Source organism: Taeniopygia guttata, chromosome 2, assembly GCF_048771995.1.
Source record: "Taeniopygia guttata chromosome 2, bTaeGut7.mat, whole genome shotgun sequence".
In the NCBI taxonomy this organism is placed as follows: domain Eukaryota; kingdom Metazoa; phylum Chordata; class Aves; order Passeriformes; family Estrildidae; genus Taeniopygia; species Taeniopygia guttata.
Window position 1 is genome coordinate 80,852,543 of NC_133026.1, and position 19,955 is coordinate 80,872,497.

Below are 19,955 nucleotides of genomic sequence, written 5' to 3' on the forward strand. Positions count from 1 at the left end.
AGAAACTTTTAGCTTTCTTTTCATTCAAATATCTGTGGCCATATGCCAGAGATGTCTCTATGTCATAGAGTCATAAAATCATTTAAGTTTGAAAGGACATCTGAGGTTATCAGGTCCAACCAATAACACAGCTCTGACAACTCTTCCATTGAACCATATTTCCCGGTGACTCATCTATGTTTTAAGTACCTGCAAGGATGGTGACTCTGCCACTTCTCTGGGAAGTCTGTTCCAGTGCCTGACAACCCTTTCACTGCAGAAATTTTTCCTAATATCCAATGTAAACTTTCTCTGCCAAAACTTGAAGCCATTTCCACCTGTCCTAGCACTAATGCTCTATGCCCATAAAGCATCTATGTACCCCTAACTTGAGTAGTCACCAGACTGTTTTTGTCTCTGTGTTACTTGTGTGTGCTGAAATCCACAAAATGTATCAATCAGAAATATATATAATTCAGCTTTTTCACAGTATCATCGAGAATTTAAGCTTCTTGAAGTGAAGTTGGTGGAGGTGTAGATGTGTCATTGCAGGTTTATAGTGGGTGTTTTATTTTTATCATCAGAGTGCATAGGAACCCTAGCATAGGAGCCCAGGACTCCAGTGTACCATGTTCTGTACAGCAGAGAAAAAGCTAGGTTTCACATCTAAATACATAAGGAGACAATCAGTGAATGCATGAAAGCATCAAGAAAGTTCTGAGGTGAGATTGGATAGTATTAGTGATCTCGGCACAGCAACAGCCTCACAGCTGTCAGGCTTTGAATTTACACTGGGATGATTTGAATGCGTAGAAGTGCTTTATTGATACCCAGTTTATTAAGAGAAACATATGGGAAAACATGTAGAGGATTTTTCCTATATCTAAACAAATAGGGGTGGGTAGGCAAAGAGGTAGAAGAATTTTTTTTTTTCTTTTTACTATTAAACCAGTTTTTACATGTCTTAATTTCAGAGAAGCCTAATTCTGAGGTTTGTCATAATCTGTGGTCTGTTTGTTAAATTGGCAGTAATTCAATACTAAAGAAAGGATAATTTATTAAGTTTTTCTAATTTGAAGGTTTTGCGCATTTTCCCAGGATTTCTTCTCTTTTTAAAATTTATTCTGATGATAGATCTTCATTTTGAGTAGATTAAATACATCCAAGAGGTGTGTTCTTTTATTTCAGTTAAAGAATTAACCCAATAACTTCTATCAAGTTTTCAAAAATATTTTTCTGTTCTGATAGTACACCAAGAAAGCAGAGATATGATTAAGATCTACTGTTAAACCTCACTGACCCGCACTGAATAGAGCACAATATGAAGGTTTTCTCCCTCACTTGTTCCTATTTATCCTATAATAATGATTGTGAAATATAACAGCATTTTATTTTGCAGAGAATCTTCCTATGGTCTTAAATCAAAAATATGTGGGTCTAATTTTCTTGGAAAGTTCCATGAGGAAAGTAGGAAAACCTTTATTGTAAGAATTTCTTATTCTAACTAATTTGAGATTAATGGAACTGGAGTTTGTAATTTATTAACACTCTTAGCACATACTCTGCTGCAGCACAGAATGGGTACCAGTTCAGCTGTAGAAATGTTCTGGAGGTTTTTTATTAATTGGAAAAGTATTTTGTTGATGGTTTCAAGCTTTGGAGTACATAGTTGTCTTGCTAAAACTTAGGCACCAATGGAAACACATCCAGTGTAGAAATCCTCTATACACCCTGATGTTCTTGCATGACAAAGGACTGTGGTATAAAGTCTGTGTTCTGTTTAAGTTTCACTGAATTTGAACCCTTGAGTTACCTGTCTTGACTCAGAGCCTTTGCAGCAATAACAGGGCATAGTCACTAAGTGAAACTGGAGAAAAAGTACTTTATTTCTTCTCAGAGTTTGTTTCATTATCTAAGAAAATGAAATCAGAAATATTTTTCTGTCTTCTTGTAATTGTTGAATGACTTAAATATTTATATTATTAAATTCTTATGAATGAGGAGCACAAATATGAAAGTTGTTCAATGTTCTTCTGCTTCAACCAAATTTTCGGTTTTATTGTAGTAGGTATGTATTTTTCCAAACAGAATTAAAATTTTTACAAATGTGAATAAAGGAGAAGTTAATGTGTCTTCTTACTACTGTTTTCCATTCTTTACTGGTTATACTGATACTCAGCTTAAGTTGTGCAAGATATTCAGTGAATTTAGTTTCTTTCAAAAAACTTTTTTCCTGAATATCTCTGAGTACTTGAGAATCTAAAAAATCTCAGGAAGTGTTGCAGTGAAAATGGTGGTTATTTGTACTATCTACTGTTTGTTTTGTCTGGAGTAAAAGATGCTATGAGCCAAACATTTACTATGTGAATTAAAGGCATATTTGGGAGTAGACTCAGGGACTTAAAGTGCCTGGTTCTCTCAACCATTAAACGATAGCTTTAAACTATAAAGAGACTATCCAGGTTTCTGGTTTACCTTCTTCAGTGAGGATGAACTCTGTGAAACCTTCACAACATTCGAGCAGCATGAGTTGCAGCTGAATAGTTCTGTGTCTGTGACCTGTGGAGAGGAGAAGAAAAAAGGGTAGAGGACTGGAGAATTTATTTAAGAAGACAGTAACTATGTTGGGCTTAATTTTGCCTTGAAATGAAAAGAAATTTTTGATGCATCAGAGGTGTAGGATGGATCAAATGCTGTCTTGGGACCCCTTTCAACTGGGCTAGTTCTTTGTTTTTAGAACTTGGTTTTTAGGGAATCAGGGGGAAAAACCAACAACAGCAACTGTTTTTGTAAGATTAAGAAAGAGAGTATTACAGTGTGCTTGCCAGCAGTATCAGGCGACCAGATTTAATTTCTTAGGAGAACCTGCCTCTTCTATTTTCCAGTCTGCAACCTGGCTGTGAGACTGCAGTATAGCCAATCCTAAACTATTTTCCTGTCCTTATTTTTCAGCTTTTACCGTATTAATGACTATTTTCTGTGTCCACCTGATTATTTATACCACACAATTTTTAATGAACAATATTTCTTCCTTTTAGTTTGATTGTTTTACTCCTAGGCTGCAATATCACAGCAGGCAGCTACTGCCTGTGCTTATCCTTTTGTATGTTTCTCATCAGTTGGTTCCTTGACTTTATCTGTCTTACAGCAGATATCAGCCAAGCCACTTGAATATTTTTTATCAGGAGTCAGTAGAGTTTTCTACTGTTATTTACAACTTATTTTATAAAATAATAATGATAAATCTTCTGATGCATATAAATATTCCACAGAGAGAAAACTGTGATGGTATCTGTTGCCTTTATGAGAGGCAACGGCGACCTGGTTACAAGAAGACAGCACGGCAGCCCGGCTTCACCCGGGCTACTCGGACTAACGACACACGCTGACACCAATTTGGTGGACGGTCGAAAAGCGTTTATTATCTTATCTCATGGGTTTAAATAGTCTTGGGCGACTTTGCTTCGTCAGAGGGGGGCTGGGGGTCTCAGAGGATAGTGGGTAGTGGAATTTTACCAGAACAGGTGTGGCTACATTCTTCTGGGACTCCTGGGGTTAACAGATAAGTGGGGAAGAGAGAGGGGGGAAGGGGTCTATCTTTCCGTGACATTCCGTGATCTTCCGCTCCGCCTGTCCCTATCTACCACATCTCCCCCCTCCTTATCACATACAAAATGAGGTAGTTGTAAATAGAGGCACTGGAGTGAGGTACAAACTTGTGACTTGTTAAGGAAAGGGTGGTTTAGTAGATCAGGGTAGATTTTTTAAGGCAGGTGCTGAAGGCTTTAGCTACTGACTGTGTTTGCAGTTTTTTGGTTTATAGCATTTGTTGGTGGCCTATGAACAGAATGTTTGCTCTTTCTAGACGGGCTTGAACAAACGAGACTAGTTTGTTCAGCAGGCATGGTCTTATGGTAATAGCTAAAAGCAGTATTGCCAGTGGACCTACCAGGGCAGAAATTAAAGTGGTGAGCCAAGGTGATTGATTGAACCAGGATTTAAACCAGCTCTGTTGGGTTTCCCTGTCTCTCTTTCTCTGAGCCAGTCTGTTTCGGATTTTGTAAAACTACTTCTGAAAGCGAAGAGACTGATTTCTCTAGATAGGAGATGGATTTCTCGATCTTCTGCAGGTCTTCGTCGATGGTTATTTGCAGCTGGGAGAGTCTGTGTTGCTGGGTTGCGATGGCTGAGACGCCCGTGGCGGTGCCAGCTGCTCCTAAGCCGAGCAGCATCGCGATAGTTATACCTGTGATGATTTCTCTTTTGTGGAGTCTGTCAGGTTCTTCGAGAAGATGGTATATTTCTTCGTCTGAGTGATGTAGGACCTTAGAAACAATTGGAACTTGGATACAGAAATTGATAGAGTTATTAAACTTGGCAAGGAACATATAAGGATTCACTCTGGGTTTTTGGCAAACTTATATCTCAAATGTGGATGGGACTATTTACTTATTGGTCTTTTGTGGGGAGTGTCTCACTTGCACTGGTGGGGGATATCGGCTGTGGAGTAACTGAAGGGGGTATCTAAAGCATTGTTTTTGTAGAAAAGGGGGTTTAATATTATAGTAAAACTAATAGGGGTTAGTCAGGTTTGATTTGGTTTCATTTAGGGTTAGTAAAATAGCTTCTAAACAGGCTGGCTATGTGGAGCACGAAGGATGGGGTATTTATTATGGTGACTTTTTTGAGCACTTTGTTACTTGATAGATGCTGTATGACCTACTTAAATAGCTGATGAGGGTAGCGGCTTGGGCCAGCCTGTTTTCCTGGCCACAAGTTTCTAAACAGCAAAATTGCATGAAGAAAGACACTGTGCATGTTTGGATCTCACCACTGTGGGATTCTCAGGTGTTGTTTGGCAGTTTGGTGGTCTGTCATCTCTTTCTGGAGCAGGGGTGTGTGTGTCATTGGGATGGTTCACAAGCGTGCTCTGCAAACAGAACTTATAGCTTCTCATTAGTTTTGTTCTGAGGGTCAGGTTCGGTTGGTAGCAGTGGTGTGCAGCAGTGGCTCTCATGGTCTCACCACATGGGGGTTCTGACTGCCACAGAGGCAGCACGCCCCCTACATCCCCGGGGGCTTTCTCCCCACTTTCATAGCCAGGGCTACCCCGGGGTCTCGTATCGGGGGCGTCTCTTGCTGACTCTGCGGCACGCGCGCCGTTATTTGCGGTGGGAGGGGGCTGGGTTCGCCCGCGCGCGCCACCGGTAGAGCTGTTGCTAGGCTCCGTGCCGGAAATGAAATGCCAGCGCACTTCCGGGGCCCCGCGCCGTTTTGTTCGGCCCCGGGCTCGCTCCCCCCCTCGGGGGAGGGGCCGCTCCCGCCCCCCCGGCTCGCCGCGCCCCCTGCGGGGGGTGGTTTTTGCCTTATATGGTGGCGGCTCCCGGCGCGGTTGCCGATTGGCTCTGTGTCCCGAGCCGCTCTCCGCCCCTTTCTCCCGCGCGCGCGCGCCCCTGAAGTCGCGCGGTGTCCGAGTTTTCGCGCTGGGACCGCCCGGGCCCCGCCCCTCTCTGCCGCTCCCGGCGCCATGTTTAAGGCGGCAGCGTGGCCACGCGGCTGTGCTTTCTCGGGCTGGGCCCCCGCGCCCCGGGCTTTTCCCGCTAGCCCCCGCGAAAAGCGCCCCGCGCGCGGCTGCGCCTCCGGCAACGGCCTCCTGACCGGCGGCGGCGGCGGGACGCATCGGCAAGCCGCGGTTTTTCGGGGCTCTTCCGCGGTGGGGGTTTCCCGGGGGTCCTCCGCGGCGGGGGCGTCCCGGGGGGCCCCCGCGGCGGGGTTCGTCGCTGCCCCGCCCGGCGCGCCGGCGGGGAAGCGGCGCGGAGCCGCGGGTGGGTCCGATTCCCAGCGGGAGCGGGGCCGCGGCGCTCGGAACGCGCCGCTCCGGGGGCTGCGCTGCTTCTGCCGGGCTGGGCTGGGCTCAGCTCCGCGGCGGGGCTGGGCTGCGCTCTGATCCGGGGAAGGGGTTGTCGCGCTGAGCTTTCCCGGGTCTCCGGTCTCGGGTGGACCCTCTTCAGGGACGGTCTGCGCTTTCGCCCCCCCCCCGAGCTCGGGTCTGACTAATAAACACATATGTGCTGCACTCCGCGTCTCCTGCTTTTCTATTGCTTTGCGCGGGGTCTTTTTTACCTTGCCCCGTGCCGTAAAGCTCTTGCCACTGTCTGAGGATTTTTCCTCCCCGGCTAGCGTGGCTGTACACTGTTCCCATATCCCCGGATGCATAGCATCCACTGAGCATTCGGCTGCTCCAAGCCCAGGCAGCCTTGCTATAGCAAGATAAAAGTTCCTGAGCTTAAACTCGATATTCCATTGCTTCATACTCACGGCCCATGCGACGCTGTCCATGACGCTCGCGGGCCCGGGGACGTCTCCCCTACGCCTGGGTACGGTCTGACCGTCCTGGCCGCTGCTTCTGTCCAGGTGAATCCCGTCCACCGGGGGGTTTTTCCCTTTTTTTTTTCTTCTTTTTTCTTCTTTTCTCCCGGGTTTCGGCACCAGATATGTTGCCTTTATGAGAGGCAACGGCGACCTGGTTACAAGAAGACAGCACGGCAGCCCGGCTTCACCCGGGCTACTCGGACTAACGACACACGCTGACACCAATTTGGTGGACGGTCGAAAAGCGTTTATTATCTTATCTCATGGGTTTAAATAGTCTTGGGCGACTTTGCTTCGTCAGAGGGGGGCTGGGGGTCTCAGAGGATAGTGGGTAGTGGAATTTTACCAGAACAGGTGTGGCTACATTCTTCTGGGACTCCTGGGGTTAACAGATAAGTGGGGAAGAGAGAGGGGGGAAGGGGTCTATCTTTCCGTGACATTCCGTGATCTTCCGCTCCGCCTGTCCCTATCTACCACAGGTATCTTAAAGATGCCTCTGTTGCTTAAGTTCCCTCAATACATGAAAATGGATGGCCAGATTGTTAGGACTGAAGGCATTTTCACTGAATATAGAAAATCATAAATCAATATGATACAGGAGAATTAAACCACAGAGACTCACAAAGGTCAAAAAGATGAAGTTTAAAATCAAATTTTGGAGTCATAAGGACCTGTCAAAGTCTTTAAGTTAATCAAAGCTACTAAAGAGTGCTTAAAATTGTCTAATAAGAGATAGAACCATCACAAACAAATTTTAGAGCAGCTAAAATCTGGTATAAGAAAGATAAGCAGATCACAACAGGTATTAATTTCATGTATGCAGGTGATACAGGCACTTGAGAAGAAACTGGAATTCTCTGGACTGTGCTAATGTGCCTCAGACGGCAGTCATCTTCAGATTTTACAGCATACTCAGATAAGCTGTATGTTTCCTTTAGAAAATGCTTATTTTCCCTTGAGAAGCATAATCTCACTTGAATTTGTCTCAGGCCAGTAATAAAAGAATAACTTTTAAAAAAAATTATTAATAGAATGAGGAATTTAGTTTGAGGCTCAAGTTGGGTGACATGCTTTATGTGTATATTTGTCTGTGTTCTCATTTCAGTCATACTAACATATAAATTAATCGTCATTTTTGTACTGGGAGCCTGGTAAATGGTATATATTTTCCGCATACCAGAAAAAAGCATGCTGAGTTTTGCTGTGGAATGAAAACAAACAAAAAAGAAAGGAGGAATTTTATCTGTTTCTTAAAAAATAATAGCTATTTTGGGGGTTTTTTTGGTCTTCTGGTTTTGTTGGTTTTTCTTTTTTTTTTTTTTAATAATTAGAATTATTGTTTCAATGTTCTGGAATTGTTCTGAACACAAAATTTGTTTTCAGGAAGTGTATTTGTATTCTACAGTTTTTGTAATGAAAGAGGATAAAAAAGGAAAATAAAAGATTTTTTTTTCTTTCATAAATTTTTAAAGAGAATTTGAAGATGGAAGGTTTTCAGAAGTACTTTTATTTTGTCCATCAGAGAGAAAAGTCTGCCTTTTTTTACTTGCCATCCCACAAAATAAGTTTGAAAATTTATAGTCCAGAAAAGTGACCAGAAAACAAAATTGTTATTATGCTTTTTTTTAATATTTCTTTTTAAAGTTTCCATTTGACTTAAGAAAAATAATCTATTACATAAACAGAAAACAATCTCACAGCACGATGTATTATATGATGTTTGTCTACTTTATGCTCATTTCCTTTTTCAATCCCTTTTTCTTCTGTAATACAAACTCCTTTGGTTATTAACTGGTTTTGTGTTTTGGAAGTTTAACAAAGTCTTTTGATGCTGCACATTCTACTGCAATTTTAAGTAATAACAAGTTACTTAAAGAGGGTAAAACCAAAAAGAAAAAAACCAAAATCATAAGAAATAGTTTCAGGAAATGCTTAAACATTTTGATCAGTGGTACATATCTGCTTACCTTTGTCAGTAAAGTGAGTTACCAGCTTGGCATTCATGGTCAAGGTAAATGTGAAATATGGACTGGTTGAGCTGATATCCATGTATATCCAGATGTGAGCTGTTTAAGGTGGTATTTGGTCACACATCTAGCAATAACTTTGCTGTTTCATTTATTTAATTTTGAAAAAGATGCTAAACTGTAAGGTGTTTGCCTTCTTGCTTGGAATAGTGTGAAGCATCCCTATCTTAAGAAATGTAATTTTTAAAGTACTAAAAGCTGTGAAATACATTTTTAGCTGCTAAGAAATTATCTCTACTTCAAACTATTCAGTTCAACCTGTGATGACTGACACTGACTGGAGTCCTGTTCTAGATTCCTGTGGCAAGCTCTTTCAGGGACTTCCAGGTCATGTAAAATAACTTCTTTCATGGACCAATGCCACAAGAACTTTGTATTGGGCATATGTGTATCTATCATACAGATGATGAATGTTTGATTCAGAAGTCCAAATCTTATTAAAAAAAAAAAACATAGGAAATAAATGTTAGTGTAACGGTGCATGAGCTTTCTCAGGGCATTGGGTGAAGGCAACAGCCAGTTGTCGTGCCTTGAAGTCAAGTGACAGCCAAGTGCCTTCATCTAGTTAGGGAGTTGTACTGAGACAGGAGACCAGATTTCCTTCAGCCAGAATTTGCCCCACTGTTTCCTAAAATACCAGGGACATTAGAGTGTGTCCTGTCTCAGGTCTCACCATTCATTGCAGTTTTTAGCAGTCCTTGTGCTATAGATGTAGTTTACATTATTGTTATTTAGATGTAATACTGTCCCCCAGGCTCTGTGAGGCCCTGTGTTTGAGCTGTGGTCGTTGTTGCCTCTGATAACCACAAAAAAAGTACCTGAAATCCCCTTCAGTCTGCACCCAGCAGGCACAGTGCTCAAGGACTCACTGTTAAGAGAGGTGAACTTCTACTTTTCTTTGACTAGGTAAGTTTTGGATGTGAATGAAAAAGGAAAAAAATAGGAAAAAAGAAGCTTGGGTGCCAAAGTTTTGTGCTGCACTAATTTTAAATTGATTGAATGAGCAGAACTCAAATGTTTAAGGATATTTCCTAAGGACCTGTGTTTCATGGAGCCTGAGTTTTTTTCATTGTTGTGGACTTAGAACATTCAGTTATCTCTGGAAAGTAATATGTAACTGTCACTGAAGACTAAAAACCAGAACAAAGAAGCAGATGGCACAGTTCTAGTTTAGTTTTATCAAGTAACAGAGCTTACAGAATAATGTTGTGTTCTGTCAGGTATTCTTACTCTTCTACTCATAAGTAAGGCACACACTGCCCCATTACAAGAACATTTGATGGGAGAATGGTCTTAGATGACAACAAGGAATTGGGACAAGTTGCATGAAAAACAGGGGCCCAGTAGAGGGGAAAAAACTAGATTTGTTTCTACACTGAGAGACAGATTTGTAGCTGAGTCCATTGCTCAGTCCAAGTGGTGTCAGGTGCTGGTCAATGAGTGTACTTAACAGCACATGTGTTGTTTGGGACTAGATATTGCATCTCTTAAGTTTCAGCAGCTGGACTGCTAAATCCTACAAGCAGGAGTATGGGAAGGGGAAATGTGAGAGGATAAAATGGATCAACTTAAAAGACTTGGAATATAAACTTACAAGAAATCAGACTATATTATTTCCAGTGCTTGTGGATTTTTTTTTTTATGGGTTGTGTAGCTTTATTTGGTACATAAGTAGTACTTCCATGAAATCAGAATTGACATTAAAAAAACCCTGTTCTGGAGTATCTTGGACCTCTTGGAACAACTAAAACTTCATTTAATATAGGGTATGTTTTCTTATGTTTTGTTTTTAAAATGAAAAAAAAAAGATAGTAAACCTCTAATCCAAATTTATGGAAAATTAAAAATTGATGGAGGTAAAGACAGGCTTCACCTGATCTCTGATTTTCAAATTGCTGAACAGCTCCAGGGTAAAACATAATTCTGATGTAAACGGAAAGTGCAGTGCAATCCCTTAGGGTATTACTAATATAGACCTCTTCATATCTTTCTGAAATTGTTCTTCAAGAAGATAAAAGGGGTTTCTGACAATCAAAATGGAGCAACTTCAAAATAAATGATATTAAATTCATGATAGAGGGGTTACATAGAGTTATTATTAGTTATACTAGTTTATGTATCTCTGTTACATTGATGTTAGCTTTATCCATCTTTACCCACTGGACATTCTAGTGGTTTGTCCTAGAAGGAAAATCATCAGTTTATTGGAAGGCTATTCTAGATCTGCTAAATTAATGTGTTTAGACAGATTTTACTTAGAAGTGCTTTTAGTCATTTTGGAAGAAAAATTTGGATTATATTTTCTGGTGACCTGAACTTTTGGGTCATCATCAATACAAAAGTTGATATGCATGTCATATAGGAGGCACTAGATGTCTTTGAGGGCTGAAGTAATAGAAATCAAGAGTTTTGTATCATAATTGCAGTCATGAACTCAATAGAAGCTCCTTCTTTCACCTTGAAGCACAGTGAGACACAAAACAGGAGAATGACCCTGGTGTGTGAATTGTTTCTGATTCTAGATATAAGCCAGAATGTTTGTGCAGTGGTGAAAAAAAAAAAAAAAGATTCAGTTATAGCATTTAGGAAGTTTCAGCAAGATATTCCCAAGGAAGACAAAAAAAGGTACTCTAGGGATTCATATATAAACTAATCTCAGAAGAGATTATTGTAGCAGTCTGGACTGAAGCAGGATAAAATCACAGTTTTTGTTTTGCGTATTGCAAAGATATGATTTCTCCAACACTGCTGTTATCTTCAAAGCTGAGTTTATTTTGAAGCTGAATTTATCTGACAGCTTTGTGTCAATGGCTGAAGTCATGAAAGCTCATTATGAGTTCATCTTCAGATTTCAAAGTCTCTTCCATTACAAAGATATGTCTTTTTCAAGTCTGGAGAAACCTTAATTTTACTGTAGTCAGTTCAGTAGCAACCTTCTTTGTACAACTGTAATCAAAATGGGAAAAAAGGGTGCATGAAGCATAACACTGAAAATTACCTCAGAAACCTGATAGAGCAGTTACATAAAACTTTTCTGTAGCTGTGCTTACTGATCCTAAAGGATATAGCCCATGGTGGAAGTGGGCTGAGCTCAGGAAAGTATTCCAAAGGAAGGGAAAATATTGGGATTCTCGTAAATCAGAATACGTAGGGTTCTGTTGTATGAAGGAATAATACATAAATTAATGACAGGTTTAGAGAGGGAACATTGAGGTTTCTTTGTACTCTATACTGTAGTATACTGAGTTTTAAGGAAATATGAAGCTTGTGAATGGAATTCATTTCTATTCAGGGTATTGTTAAATGATGAAACTTGTTGCAAGAAATTGTTGAGGCTTGAATCTTAAGAACTAACAAAACTCCACACAACTTAAATTGTGCAGGGCATCAGGATGAAGTAGAATTATAATAGACAAAAAATTAGATTTTTGTTAGCATAGTAAATTAAATTTTAAAGTTTTAAATCTTTTTCCTGAATATTAACAATCAGATTTAGAGCTGTGCTTTGTGCATTCTGCTTATTTCTGTGCTGCCATTTGAAAATAACCAGGGAAGACATGCCTGATCTAGAATGGCATTTCCAATGTTCTTCTTTTTAAGGGAGGGTTGATTCAGTTTGCTACAAATTGTCCCTCTGATTTATTTTGTTCTTTCTAGGTTTGGTCACCTGTACTTAAAATGGCATGGTGCAACCACAGTAATTGTGTTTACACATTTTATACCAAAAAGTCTGCTCCCATGTAGACCTTAACACAAAGCAGAGTTTTGTTTCAGTATTCTTCAATTTGACCTCAGTAAATTGAGGGATAGATGAAGCCTGAATAAGTAATATGCTCTGTTGCCCTTTATAGCTTCACTAATGCAGCAACTCTTGAAGAGTGCTAGAGTGATTTGTTAGCTGAGCTGACTGACAGCAGTCCTTAGCCATCTGAGTGCAATTAAATGGAACTCCATCCAAATTAATTATATTTATGTGCCAGCTTTTATTTTTACTTAGTCTCAGGACTCATAGTAATTTTTAATTTATTTGGCTGTGGTAGGATTTTAATTTTCATTGAAAATAGTGTCAAGCAACCCTTTCTTACACAAGTTACATGAGGTTGAGAAACAATTTTTAAAACTTCTGAATATTTATTGATGGAGTTATCAAAGCTTCCTTTTATTTTTTCCTCCTTGTTTCATCCCATTCTCCCCTTTACACTAAGTTGTTGACTTAGAATGCTTCTGCACTAGTACTGCAGCCACCAAATAAAAGGCATTTAGTTATTCAAAGCCTGTGACATTTATCTTGAACAAATATGTTAACAAGCCTTAAAAAAGGCAAACGTACATTTTCATTGTGTTTATTTATAACTTATTTTGTATCTTCAGGGTGATGTGACTCAGCCTATTGCAGCATTCTGAAATAATAATATTTAGATCTGAATACTCCAGTAGATTGGATTGTATTCTTCTTGTCTGAGAATATAAACTCATGCAAACACTGAGCTCATTTACCAGAATACACAGTGATTTGTCCTTGCAGGTTGAAGGGCAGGATGAAGTGTCACCGTATCAAGACCCCTTTTGTTACTTGGAAGCAGAATTGTGCTCCATATTTCCTTTGGCTAGAGAAATGCAGACAAAAATAAAAGTATTAATACTTCCAGAACATGTTTTTTCCAATTCAACAGTACTTGTTATTTCGTCTGAAACATCAGAAAGCTGAAATTATAAAAGCAGGCCTTTCAGTTTACATTATGAAAATCTCCAGCCGTGTTACTGATAACAATTTTTAGCATGAGAGATCAGTGAAACAAGCTACTTGTAAAGATACAGGTGTTCATTTAAGTATCACTTGAAATTTGTGATGCCCCTACATAGACTGGGACTGGTCCAGAAATAAGTCGGTCCCAAAATGCAGTTTTTGCTTTGCCTTGTCGGAGAGGGTCCAGATGTAGAAATGCAGTTGTAGACTATACCTGTATTTTTTCAGCTATCTGATTTAGAGGAAAGACTGATTCTCTTCGATCTCTTTTTAATTTAAGTCAATCTCCAGAAGGAAAAGTGGGAAAACCCCCTACCCACAATAGCAGAGCTGACCTTTGGTATTGCAGATACTTCGCCAGTTACACAGGCTGGACTGCCAGGCACCCCATCAGATCTGAGACTGTTACTCAGCCAACATCTGTGCAGTGCTCAGCACGACACTCTTCTGTGATATTGCTTTGTTGCTCAAAAGCAGCCCCATCTTTAGTGCATGAAGATTATTTATGAAGGTAGTGGCAGATTCCAGGATTTTTTGTAAAAGGCCATATACATGTTGGTGCTTGTGGGGACACGGTATGTGGCTTTGTCAATTTACTGTTCTATATGCCACTTATTAGCAAAAATTTTATTTTTCACAGCTGAGTTTATTCTGCCCCCATCCCCTCAGTGTAAACTCTATGAAAAACATGAGAATTAGTCTATAGGTCCACATCTTTTGGCATTGCCTGACTTAGCTAAATATTTTCACAGCCTTGCATGACATTAGCAAGCAGAAATCCAGAGAGTATATCTGGCTGTTACTCTACCTAGAAAATACATAATTCTGCTTTAAGCTTAAATGAAATATGCTACTATATTTAAAGCATGTGAAGAGATTCATTCAGAAGTTTCTGAAATTTTCAGGAAGTTGTTCACAGAACTAGAAATATACTGTTATGTTTTCACATAGGAACACGTAAACCTCTTTGCAAAGGCACTAAGCTTCCTATTAAAAATAGTTAATTTATGTATCCTGTCCCTTACTGAAAAGCTGATCCAGAATCCCAAGGCACATATTGAAGCATTGTCTGAGATAGCTTGGCAGAATGAATATTTTGTTAAAGAGTTTTGAAGTACTTAGAAAAAGAAGTAATATAAGAGCATATTATCTTCTTCTGGTATGTGGGGCTAAAAGGAGTATTAGACATACAGTGAAATCTATCATCAGCAATTTTGTATGAAGTAGAAAAATGATCCATTACACAGAATGCAAGAAAAAAAAAAGCAACTGCTGGATTATAGGAATTAATCCATCAAAAATCTTGCTGGGAGTCATATGAATGTAATTAAAAAAAAAATAAGAGATGCAGTGTTTAGTATCTCTAGTTAGGGAAATGTTTTCACTTCTTTCCTTTGTTTTCAGAATGACTGGTGTTTTATTTGCTGGTTAGTTTTAGAAGTAAAATTGAAGAAGTATAAGAATATGAGCTGCTCTATTTGTAAAGCAAAATCTGGCTTTCCGTTATAGTTCCAAGAAGACTAACTAATGTTGCCATAAACTTCATAGGAAGAAAAAATATGTACGAGCAGAATTTCCTGTTTCCTGAGAGGCAGGTAGCATGAAATGTGGAGAAGAAAGGAAAACCTAAATTACAAGAGTGCAAGATTTTACAAACGTGTTTGTCCTTTCTAAAGCTACAGAAGAGCTTTTCCTAATATAGTCCAGCAGAGATGAAAATGAACTATTCATCTTTTGCCTTTTATGAGGTAGGTACCTTTGATTACTTGGGGGAAATTTATTTATGAGTTTAGTTCTTAGAACTGCATTCTCCCTGCAGTCCCAGCCTGATAAAGAGCATGTGTTATGTTAACTTTACACTCACCCTTTCCTTTTTTAACCTCTGCAGTATGCCCTCCAGAGAGTTTGGTGGGGTTTTTTGTTTGGTTTTGTTTGGGGGGTTTTTTTGTTGGTTTTTTTTATTTGTTTTTTTTTTTTTTGTTAGCATAGGTGCCATCCTTAGGTACAGTACTTTCTCTGCTGTTGAATCAGTTTAGCAACACAGGTTTACAGTATAGACCACATTGAGCACCATTCATTGGAAAAACCGACCATTTACCATCTTTTAAGCAGTTAATTATCTGTGAAAGCATAATAGATTTCTGTTTAGCTTGTGGCTCCAGGTCTCCTAAGAGGGAATAATTCCTTTGAGATACACTGTGAAATGTCTTTCTGAATTCAAAGTAAACAGTATCAGCTTACCACCTGTATCCATAAGTTTGTTGACTCCTTCAGAGGTTCTGATAGGTTTGTAGCTTCCTTTTAAAGAAAAGCAGAGCATATAATTTTGATCTCCAGCAGATCATATTTCATATTCCACTAATTTCATGCTTTATTTTGATTTCCCTGATTTGCCCAGTTCAGATGTCATGCTCATTTTCTTAGTTCCCCAGAACTTCCTGAAGTATCTTTAGAAAGTGATGTTGATTTATTAAAAAATATGGATATTGATCTAGTATCGATATCCAACTGTGACGGACAAAAACTCTCTAACAGTTTAAAGTTAGAAAGTGTATGTTTATTCGACGCCAGGCAGCGTGCAGGATAGCTCCCAAATACACACCGCACCTTCCAGGTGATTACAAAGTCTTTTTATCTATACAAGTATTGAATACACAAAATACAAATACATATTCATAATTTTCGTACATCCCATTCCCTGCTTCGTATGCTAATCACTCCAAAAGCTATTAAGCATGCGTAGTTTGTCCCTTGAAATGGGTCAGTGGTCCCTTTCATGGGGAGGGGTCCCAAAATGAGGAAGTAAATGAAGTCTTCCTCGTTCTGACCTTTCTACTTTTTCAATGCAAGTATGACAAATGAACTCTTGGTAGAACTCCCATTCCTTGTCTTCAATTGGTTTCAGAACAGAGGAGGCCCACAATTGTCTTATGTTCCTAAAAGCTGTTTGTCAGTTTCTATATTCTTCATTATAAACCCAGCTAACTAAACATTGTGCTGACAAGAAATCAATTATTAGTTAACTACTAACTCCTAACATTATCAAGGCCTACTCATTTATTATTATTATTTTAATTAACTCTAGTAAGACTAAAATCTTAGCTCTTCAAAAATCTCTAAATGCCTTAAAGTTTATGTTTCATTGTCACATCTAGCATCTTCCAGGCTTCAGATAGGAAGGTTAATTAAGCAAGAAGCTGTGTGTCGCTAGTATTAGTTTTCTTATTTCTGCTTCTGTAGGTGCATTCTTTGGTGGCGCTGTTTTTTTCTCTTTTTATCTATTTGTGCCATCAGCTCTTCAATGAGCACAGCCTGCTGTGGTCTTGTCATTTCTAAATACCCGTTGTACGCTTTCACAGTGTACTGGCCCTATAGGCTTTGTAGCCATCTTTCTGTCTCTAACGTCCTTAAAACAGGACTGCATCTTAGCCTTTAGACCTCACAAAGTACCTCCTTGAATTCTTTTCTGGCCTCCCTCATTATGTTATTACATATATAATGCTAGATTCATTATTATTTCCCTCCATTCTGTTTTTGTACCCAACTTCAGCTTTTGGCAGATTAGTGCTATCTCCCTGCTGTTTAGTTCTGATTTCTTTTTGCTCTTCCTCAGATTTCTTGATTGGCAGCAAGCATTTGCCCCCTGCCTCTAAAACACTGCCTCTGGTGAACTTTCCTCCTGTAGAGCTCTGCTGAGCCATATCCCTCTGCAGGTCCCTGAACTGAACCCAGCTCTCTTTGCTAATTTGTATTGTAGAGGAGGGGTCAGGGACTAGCCCCCTAATACTTCTCTCTTGAGTAGAATCACCTCTTAAGGCAGCTGAATTCAGCAAAGAAAATGCTTTTAATGCTTTTCTGGGAAAAAAAAATATATATATATATATATATGTATTTTTGTCATTTTATTTGTATTCCTTAACCTTGGGCAGTTAAACCAGTAGCCTAGTTTTCTTAGTCAAGGGTAAAAGCTGAGTTCTTTCAGGGGAATTTTGCAGCTACTGAACAGTTACATTACATTTTAAACCCCCAAAACACCCCTTCTCTCCCGCTTGCACCCTGATAGCTCCACCTAAGGGTGGTCAAACAGGAGGACTCAGAATCCATGATCTTTGAAATTTATGGAAAAAATACAGCATTTGGTTTCTTTAGCTGTTCAAAATCTTATTTTATTTTGTATGCAGTCACAAAATGACACACAAAGTGGTTTTAGTGCTTGATTGTCACTGCTAAAACAGGGTCTTACCCAAAACACATGGAAGTCGATTTAGTCTTCCTCTGATTTCAGGGAAAACTGAGTCAGCCTCAGACTTTTTGTCATTCTGAGTGTTTTTTAAAACAGATAAGTGCTTGCCCATAAATGGATTCCCAACAGTTAAAGAATAATTTAACATTGCCATCAGAGATATTTATTATGAATTGAATGCAGGGGGCTTTTGTTTGTTGGCTGGATAATTGTAATTTTAAGCATCTTTTTCTTCCTACACAGTTCAATGAGTATATATTTAAAAAAAAAATCTAGCTTATTTTTTTTAAATTGTCGCTTATCAAATCCAATAAAAAAAGGAGTCCTTTGAAGCTTCAAATTTGACATGCTGTCTTGGGGAAATGACTTTAAAGGCTGTGGGAGTATGAGCAATCCCTGATGAATTAACTTTCCAACTCTGTAAATGCACAGAACCAAGTACTTACTCATTGGAATAAGGAACATGATTAAGAAAGCAAAAAGCTCTAAACTCTGGCAGCTGGAGCACAGATGCCAACAAATATAACTTTGATGCTTCACAGATGATTTTGAACACAAAGCTGTTCCAGTTGATTCCTTCCCTGCATTTTTCTTGGAGAAACATTTAAGTGCTCTGTGGTTTGTTTGTTGGTGTTCTTAAGTGGTGAAGGAATTATACAAGTTCATAAAGAAAGGTCTTTTTCCTAAATGGATGCGTAGTTGCTCAATTCTATTAATTAAAGTTAACAAACCATATGTCCATAGATTTTAAAGTGTACAGTACAAACAGTACAAATTTCAGTGCTTTTCTGAATGTGAGTTTTTAAAGGTAAATGAGGATGTGATACACTTGTTCTGTGATGGGAAACTTCGAGGTTTAATGCTAGAGAGTTTGTACCATATAAGAAGATCCTTTTTTTAACTTCAGAAAAGCAGATAAATCCTTAAAGGCTACTTTTAACACTTGCCAATTAAAATCTTGCAGTGGAGTCTAACTTCCAGTTATTGTTGAAGTTACAGAAGGTATCCATATACATATAGGTATATCTAAAGCATATTCTAGGCTGTAAATAGGTAGTTTTGTAGATGTGTAAGCACTGAAGTACATGGTAGTTGAGTGTATGGTAAAGTTTTAGAAAGAATCAGTAGCACAGCCTTGTTGGGAGTGCAAAACCTGATACTAGACACACAGCACTGTGTGCTGGGGAGCAGCTTCATCCAGGTTTGTCTGGGTGACTGCCTAAGGTAAAGGATACAGAAGGTAAAGGGAACTGATTAAAAATGTCTCAAAGGATTTTTGAGCTCTGACATGACTGAATCACTATTAGTCCTACTGGGATCAGGCTCTTCTTTGGAGAACTCACGCTCATCTAGATTTCCTGAAAGCCATTTTGTTGTGAAATGGTCATTTAGGTAAAGAATGATTTTTACCTGTTTCAGTTAGTGGTTTAATTAAATTCTCATTTCTCATACTTTGAATAATACCAATCATTGCATGAGCCTGGGTTTGTTTCATTCATCAAAAGCAGTAAAGCATGAATGGCTTCTCTGAATTACTACTAACAAAATTTGTACCTCAGTCAGCATAAGTCCTGTACAACCCCAACTATAATTAAAAACATGGCAGAACAGGAACTTCTGAATCATATTGGCAGTATTCCAGGTTACTCAGACAAACTGAAGAAGAAGAAAAAAAAAAAAACCACTAAAAAAACCCCCACAACACATTAGAAAACATAAAGGTTTATCTTACAGAGCTTGTTTAATAACAATGCTGTTATTTTCTGATCAGGAACCGAGAGCAGTAACTGTAATGCCTGTTGCATGGAAGAGCAGCTTCCTGACTTTCTGAACTATTAAGTCTCCATTTTCTTACACTTATATTTGTCTAGGACAGATAGTACTCATGTAAGGATTTAAAGTACTATAATTAATGCAAAAATATTGCAAATTTTGAGGAAAAAATTCTCAACGCTTTTTTTTTTAAAATTCAGCTCATCTTTTAAATGGTTTCAAAATTACATGTAAATCTTGAAAATATGTATTGGTGAGGGAAAATAAGTGAAAAAATTATAGTGTATGATGAATGTTGTTTTATCTATATTAATACATCCTACAAATTCACAATTCACCACTTGCTTATGTCACAGTAAAGTCCTGAACTAAGGAAACCAGGCTGAATTGTGCCAGGACTTTTTCTACTGTTCTCCTCTTCCCACTACCTAAAATTCTTAAATTTGTGGGCAGTATTTTTGGTTGGTAAAAATTATTACATGCTAGATCTTCACAATGTAGCAAATGAAATAAACAATTTCACTCCTTTCAGAAAAGTAGAAAAAATAAAAAAGAAAGGGGAAACCATTTTTTACTCATCATTTCCTAAGCCTTCGATGGGGTTTGAAATGTTGGAGAAGAGATTTCCCTCCCAGCTCTGCTAATCTAAGAGCTGGCAACCCTATACATGAGAGAATAGCTCTACCTGATTAAGGCTTCATGCTCAGAATTTAATTTTTGATTTACAGTATTCTCTATGACTTGATGCTGATGAGGATTCCTTTCTGCCACTTTTTCCCCACTCCAATATTGAAGTATCATGCTATGAATGAGA

The 19,955-nt window shown here is 39.0% G+C and overlaps 1 protein-coding gene and 1 long non-coding RNA gene across 6 annotated transcripts in view; both read left to right on the forward strand.

Annotated features, from left to right (window-relative positions):
- SEMA5A (semaphorin 5A) overlaps positions 1 to 19,955 on the forward strand; it is a 324,637-nt gene that overhangs the window by 252,104 nt on the left and 52,578 nt on the right. The window lies entirely within an intron of this gene.
- On the forward strand, positions 7 to 8,162 carry LOC140682370 (uncharacterized). The gene is made up of 2 exons (XR_012053998.1): positions 7 to 3,267; positions 6,831 to 8,162. It is a non-coding gene; the product is annotated as an uncharacterized lncRNA (long non-coding RNA).